Source organism: Octodon degus, unplaced genomic scaffold (assembly GCF_000260255.1).
Source record: "Octodon degus isolate 3935 unplaced genomic scaffold, OctDeg1.0 scaffold00308, whole genome shotgun sequence".
Lineage (NCBI taxonomy): Eukaryota > Metazoa > Chordata > Mammalia > Rodentia > Octodontidae > Octodon > Octodon degus.
The window spans coordinates 942,248-950,569 of record NW_004524884.1 but is presented as its reverse complement, the minus strand read 5'-3'; the positions used below and the strand labels follow the sequence as shown (position 1 = coordinate 950,569).

The 8,322-nt window shown below is 34.3% G+C and overlaps 1 pseudogene; it reads left to right on the top strand.

Moving 5' to 3' along the window:
* Nucleotides 1-8,322, top strand: part of LOC101576220 — a 15,999-nt pseudogene that overhangs the window by 1,000 nt on the left and 6,677 nt on the right.

The window sequence follows — 8,322 nt, the reverse complement described above, 5'->3', positions numbered from 1 at the left end:
GACCTATATAATAAGAAATGTAACTTTTGTATCTGACAAGATCAGTCAAATACCCTCAGGATTTATCCTGAAACCCTGTACCACAGTTTGTACATCCCTTTAAACCAGCAGAATTTCACAGTACAGTTATCCAAACCACCCTGCTTACATACATAAATATGTCCCTTCATCCCACTCCCTCTCCTGTCCTCAACTCAGTAATTCTTTCCTTTTGAATAGGCTCATTCCCTTTTTCCAGTGTCTATTGTACCCTTCAGACTTTATTTTCTCTTTCAGGTTCTTACATGAAGTGGACAATAGGATATTTGCACATGCGGATCTGATTTATTTTATTTAAGTGTATGTTCTATAGTTGAATACATTCACCAATAAAAGACTCAGATTTATCCTTTTATAGCTGAATAATGTTCCATTGTGTAAAAATGTAAATAGATACCCCCTTATCTTTAGACAGAGAATCTTGACCTCCCTATGCCAACCATCTTCTGTGATACTGGAAGAAGTTGTGCTTTCCAGTACCACAGACAACTCAGGGCTACCATTGGCTATAGGAGGCAAGCATTAATCAAAACAGTTGAAATGTATGATTTGTCATTTAACTGAGGAAAGTGAATAAAGAGAAAAAGCCTAGAGTATACAACTGTTGTCATTAATACAGCTGACATAATACGGAAAGTATAGGATCTTAGAAAACTAGTGAAATAACAAGTATAAAAGAGTAGAATATAAAGTCTACCTGCCAACCAAGATCCAGAGGCAGTGATAATAACTAGGCTTTTTTCTTGCCTTGCATAGTTTCTCAACTCGGGTCATATTGGTCATATAGTCACCCTTCTATTCATTTCCTGTTATTCAAAGTAGATGTACATATGAGTTCATTTTATTTCATTTGTGCATCTGTAGGAATAAAGCTTATTGAAAATTTGCCATCACGGGCCGGCCAGATAGTTCAGCAGACTAAAGTGCTTGTTTAGGCAGAGTGCAGTGGCCAGAGTTAGATCCCTGGCATGCCAGCCCTGCCACCAGGGTGCACTGAGATGGTGATTGAGACTGGGCATGGTGGCAAGTGCCTGTAATCCCAGAACTTGGGAGGCTGAAAACAGAACGATCACTGCCAGTCCAATCTACATAGTGAGACCTTGTAGACCCTGGAGCCCCTGTACCAAATACATTTTAAAAAATAAAATTCCATCAGAAAACTTAAAAAGCAATATGCCAATATATTCAACTACAGGTGCAATAATGTATATTATGAAATTCCACAGACCAGACCAGGATAGTAAGCACTGATGATTTCGTCGATTGCAAATAATGCTCTGTGCATTTGAAGACTCAGAGATATAGAAGTATCTCTTTTATACCCATACCAGCTATGGAATCATGGCTGTCTAACTAGAGGCCAAATGTTGCACCCATTAATTGTACTGATGTTGATGCTTAAAATTAAATCAGCAAGACATGAAGTGTGTGTGTGTGTGTGTGTGTGTGTGTGTGTGTGTGTGGAGTGAGTGTGAAGAAAAGAAGAAAGATATGACCTTCTAGGTCTCAGAGCTAGCCGTGCAGGTCCGAGTTAAACAGATATTGGGGAAAGAATTTCCTGAGGACTGATACAGTTGTTAAATTTCCCTCTAACAATTTATTCCATAGACAAGAAGGAATTGGATCAGTGTTTCTACATGTATATATGCAGGGGCATTGGAGGACTCAAACATGGAGAGATTTAACATATGTAGAGAAGAAATCCTAAACAGCAGAAAAAAATCTTCAACTCACATGTATCATAGTGGTATTTGTTACATGTCACTCAATTCTATAACTGACAGACTAAGGAAATCATCCTACTTAAAGTACCAAACACTAAAATAATGATGTTTCAAGGCCATAAACGGAACAGAAACTAGACCACTTTCTTACTAGGAAACTGAGGGTGGAACAGTGGCCTTCAAAAGCTGGGGCAGTAGGTGTGGCTCATGCCCCAAAACTACAGTAAAGGATGATAACTGTCTATAGACAGTTTTAGCAACAGAAAAACCCTGTGTGAAAACCTGGTCTGATTTAACTTTTATCTCCATATTCTAGCCTTTCTTAATGTCTGTGATTTAAAACAAACCCTCTTACTTCCATAATACTTAAACTTTATTATCTTTCAGATAAATATATTTTGATTGTCCATAGACATATTGTTTGAAAAATAATAACCTAAAATATTGAGTTAAAATTGATATCCAATAAACTATACAAAGTGTACAATTTGATTTGTTGGGCCTAGACATACACCAGGGAGTCAGCGCTCCAATTAAAGAGAGAACACATGTAACATTCACAGAAGTTTCCTCACACCCCTTCATGATCTCTCCTTCATGCCTTTCTCAGCATTCCTGCTGACAAGTAATCATTGATGCATTGTATGTCATTATTCTTTGATTTGCATGTTAAGTTTGACATGAATGGAATCCAAAGTGTGCACACACTGTCTGTGTTAGCTCAATGTAGACATCTGATGATTAATCCATGTGATATACATCCACTCTGCTTTTGTTGTTTTCATTCTTTTTCATAGTGGCACTGGGCACTGAATCTGAGATCTTTACACTGAGCTACATCCATGGCCTCTTTTATTTTTAAGTTTTAGACAAGATCTTTCTAAATGACAAAGTTTTCCAGGTTGGGATCAACTTTGTGATCTTCCCTCCTCAGCCTCCCAGCATGCTGAAATCACAAGCATGCACAAGTCTAACCAGCTCATTCATTTTTTTTATCACACCCTTCGCATAGATGTTACACTATTCTTACTCATACCACTTTTGTGTGTATTTGCATTCCTCATAGCTTTTGGTACTCATAAATAAGGTTAATATGAACATTTACATACAATCTTCTCCATTGATAGTAAACTTTGCTTTCTGAAAAAATACCTAGTTTTAGGAGGGCTTATTCAAAAGCTAGGTGTTATGTTTCAATTTTGAAAATCTGTAACATTATTTTATTTTTAGGGAAGGGTCTACAGGGTGTTCAGGGTCTCACTACTAGCTAGGACTCATAAAGATCTACCTGTTTACAGCCTCTCAAGTGCTGGGATTATAGGCGTGTACCACCATGCCCAGTCTCATTTGCCATCTCAGCATGTCCCAGGGGCAGGGCCTGCACGGTAGGCCTGAGGATCAAACTCCTGGCCCCTGTGCCTGCTTGCAGGTGCTTTAATCTGCTGAGCTATTTGGCCAGCCCTGTAAAATTATTTTAAAAACTTGTTGTACTATTTTACATTTTGTAGTGTACAAAACATCTAGTGTTCCAAATAATTAACAATACTTGCTGTTAATAGTCCTCACTAGTTGCCATTTCTTGGTGTGTAGTGGTGTCTCATTGCTTTTCATTTGCATTTCCCTAATGAATAATGATGACAAGTATCTACTGATGGGATTACTCGCTATATATATTTGTGGGTATGTGCATGTTCAAATTTTTCACCTACTTGTATTAGGCCATTCAATTTCTTATTGAGGTATAAAAGTCCTTTAAATAAAAATACTTTTATACAGAACATCGCAATTCTTTTCTCAAGAGGCTTATCTCATTTGTCTTTTAAGTATGTTTCTTTCGAAGATTGTAGATCTCAATTAATATGGTAGTCAATTTGTCAATTGTATTATTAATGGAATGTAGATTTGCTATTGTTTCTGAAAATCTTTGGACCAATTTCAGATTTCGAACACTTTTTGCTGTTTTTAAAGAATTTTTTTGGCTTTAGGTTTTATTTGGACCTATAATTCATTTTATTTTAATTATACATATATGCATATATATGTAGTATAAATATATGCAACATATTATATATATTTTATTGAGATTATATAATAGTAATATGTAGTATAAGTTTTATTCCAAAGTTCTGTTTCTGCTTTTCACAGGTATACACATTCAACAGTTCCCAAACTATTTACTGAAAAGATAATCTACTTGCTACTCAATTTTTTGTAACATTATCAGAAATAACTTTTTCACATAACAGTCAGTCTATTTCTGGGGTCTCTAGTCTGTCTCACTGATATATTTTTCTACACTTAAATGAAATACTTGCTTTCTTTGGTACTGTTATTGCTGTAAAAAAGATACTGATGTCAAGTGTGGTGACACTTGCCTGTAATTCCAGCACTCACACTGTAGAGACAGGTAGATCACTGTGAGTTAAAGGATAGCCTAAACTACATGACATACTGCCCCCAAAATTATAATAAACTATTAATCATATTATTAATCCTCCAATATTCTCTGTATAAAACCATTATGGCTGTCATAAGCAATTATGTGAATCTTTACATGGATTATAGTATAGATAATGTAATTTCTGTCATAAATAGATCCACTTGTAGGAATTAATAAGAAAACTTAAAAATCATAAAAGAAAGTTTTCTCTATAATTCTTTCAATCTTTAATTTTCAGTGCAGAACTCTTACCTTTGGTCAGATGTATCCCTAAATATTTATGTTTTTATTCTCTTAAAAATAGTATTTCCTTTTATTTAATATTCTGATTATCCAAACCTTTAATATATGTTTGAATTTAGTCTACAGTAACATTGTGTCCTTATGGTTTTTTGTATCAGGGATCATACTCAGTACCTTGTCCTTGCCAGGCAGGCACTTAAGCCACTGAACTATCTCTTTGGCTCTTGCATCCATATTTTTAATGGAATTTGGTATGTAATTTTGTTCCCTTTTTCTGTCTTTGCATGGATTTTGTGTTAGCATAATCATTGACTTACATAATTAATAAGAAAGTATTATTTCTTTTTCATGTTAATGATATACCTTGTGGAAAATGTGCGTTATTGGTGTTGGAAACTGGCCTACGCCATCTATCCCTAGGTCCTTCCCCAGGAGCCACCCTTAGAGAACCAGCCCCACCTGCCAAGCCTTTCCAGTTAGTAATAGAGACACAGTCCTGCTCCTAGTTTGACACCATGGCATAAGGGCAAATGTGGATGAACGGCAAAGAGACACAGAGTCAGTTTAATATGCAGGCGGCCTGGGGGTCCATGCTTCTAAGATAGTGGAGCCCAGAGTCCCTGGTTCGTCTTCTAGTTTGTTGACCCAGACACAGGTACAAGCAATTAAAGTTAAACAACATTCATGTGCTTCACATGATCCATTAATATACAATTAGGTAAACAATTTCATCTGAACTGTACCAGCTTTAACCTAGGATGTGCAACGTGCCTTCATACATGTACAGTGCCTTTCTTTATTGTGTTCACACACAAGAGCTATTAGGTTTGAACTCAGCTCTAGTCTCCCACAATTGGTATTTTTTTGTTGTTAAATGTCTGTCACAACTTGAAAATGGAACCATCTGGGCTTATAATTTATTTTGCCAAAATTTTATATGTTAAATTTAGTTTTCTTAATATAAACACAACCATTCAGCTTATTTATTCCTTTTTAGACAATTGTGTTAGTTTGTATTTTTAGATGTGACTACTTTCAAGCTTTCTAAGGAATAAAAAACAATTCAGTTATTGTTCTTTTATTCTCTGCAGACTCTTTAGTGAGAAGACCTCTCTAATTCTGGATACTGTGTCTATTTTACTTACTGGTAAGTTAGATTAAAAACTTGTTAGTTTAATGATCTTAAAGAACCAGTGGCTCTATTGAGTTTTTCTCTATTAATTTTGTTATCTATTTCACTGATTTTCACTATTCTCTTGTTTATTTTCATTGTTTTCCTTACTATTGTTTCTTTGGTCCTTATTCTAGCTTTTTAGAGAAGAATCTGAAGTCTTTATCTAGGAACATTTCCTCTTTTCTTTCTTTTTTTTTTTTTTTTTGGCGGAACTGGGGACTGAACTCAGGCCCTTGCGCTTGCCAGAGAAGCACTTATCCTACTGAGCCATCTCCTAGACCCCCCTCTTTTTTAATAGGTAATTTGGTGATATAAATATATCAATGACCATTGCTGTAACTATAACCATGAAATTTTGACAAAATTTGTTTTCATTTTTATCAACACAATATTTTCTATTTCTGCTTCTGATTCTTCTTTGAACCTGTTTTAGATAAAAATGTATTATTTACTTTGCAAATACTTAAAGAATTTCTAGAGTCCTTTCAGTTATTGACTATGAATTTAATTCATTTGTGATTTAAATGTTAATTTTGGGATGAGATTAATTTTATATTTATGACAATCTAAGTTAAAGTCTTTTTAAAGGTATTCTGTGTGCAATCGAAAAGAATGGACATTCTGTTATTGCATGGTGGTTTGTTGTATAAATGAATTAATTGAATTAATTAACTTATGTCTATTTTGTTGGGAAAATATATTTTTTCTTAAATTTGTTCAAGTGTATTAACATCTACTTTCATCTTGCCTGCATTCAACATTTGTTTTTATTATTTTAGCAATAATGTTGTAGTATTCCTTATAATTTTCTTGCATGTATATGTTTTGTGTGCCTTGGTGGTTTTTTATTAGTTCAATGAACAGTTGTAGATTTATGCTTTTTTCAAATTTTAAATATTTTTATCATTAATTCATTATAATTTTTCTGCTATTCCTGTCTATGCTTCAGTAAATCTAATTCATGGAATTTGAACTTCTGACTGAAGAGTATACTTTCTTTGATAAACACAATTAAAGCAAAGAACATTCATAGACTAAACATTAATGGGTGGAAAACAATATTTCATTAAATGAGAACCTAAAAACCAGCAGGAATGGCAATTCTATTTTCAGAAAAATTGGGCTTTAAACCAAAGCTGAACAGAAGAAACAAAAAAGAACAGTACATATCAGTTCAGAAAAAAATCAATGGGAAGAGAAAACAATTATAAACATATGTGCCAAACATTTGTGTATAAAACTTCATAAAAAATACAAGTAGGCATAAAATGTTCCATAAACATGAGTACAATTGTAGTGGAGGACCTTAATATCCTAGTGACATAAACAGATCAACTAAAGAAACAAAGAATAAAACAATGAACTATCAAAGGTGACTAGACTTTCAAAGAAAATTGGACATAATAGATATGGTATCTAGTGTTCCATACCCCCAAAATAGAATACATATTCTTTTCAGCAAAACATGGAACTTTTCCAAAAATAGACCACATACTGTCTAAGAAGGGAATTGTATATTTTATATATGTTTATATAAATGTAAAATAATCAAATTTTTACCTTGCATATCATCAGATCAAAGCACAACTAAACTAGAAATCAATGGCAAAACACACCGCAAAAGTTATGCAAATATATAAAAATTAGACAACACAACATTAAATTCTGAAATAGTCAATGGATCATGGAAGAAGTTAAGGAATAAATACCACAGTTCCTAGAATAAAATAATGTCAGTAAAACATACCAGAAGTAATAGCACCCAATGAAAACAGTCCTAAGGGGGAAGCTTCTGTGAATATGCACATCACAATAACAGTGGAATCTTAAGCAAATAACCTAATTATACATATCAAGGTTGTAGAAAAACAATAACAGCCCAAATCCAGTGCTAGAACAAAGAAAGAAATTCTTAAGATCAGAACAAAATAAATTAAATGAAAACTAAATATACAGGTCAATAAATCAATGAGTTAAATAACTGGATCTTTGAAGGAATAAAGAAAATATAAAAACCCTCAATCGATCTTACTAAAAGAAAAACACACAAATCAATGCAATTTAAAAATTAGAAATGACACTAATCAATGCACTGAGAAACAAAAAAGTTGGAATCACACTAAACACAGCCAAAATCCGGAAAGTTATTGGCAACTGCTTCACAAACTTGTATGTGAACAGGCTGAAAAACAAAAAAATAAGAGATTTCTAAATACTTATAAATTACAAAAACTGAACGATGAAAAGTTTAAAATCTTGAATAATGCAGTGACAAGCAATGAAATTGAAGTAGGTTTTTTTTATGAGCAGAATATATTTATTGAGGGAAGGAAAGCTCCTGAGAAGAGAGCGACAGGAGGGGGGCCCGAGTGGGTAGTTCCCCAGGAAGCTGTCTCTTCCAGGGACTTTTATAGTGTAAAACAATGTGGGGCTAAGGTGCAGAGAATGGGAACTCGCTTAGGGTGGGCAGGAGGTGGGACAAAACTATGGTCAACCAATGGGCTTACAAGCACCATTGCTCAGGTAAAACTGATTAAATCCAGTATCAAATGGGAAAGTGAGTCGCGTAGCAAGCAGGCATGAATATGGAACAGGATCTTTTCCTGTTGGGGGTTGGAATGTGGGATGAGGTCTCTTTCTGTTGGGGGTTGGGCTAGTGACTCACTTGGGTCTTTCCAGGTGATTGATACCTATTTAGAATA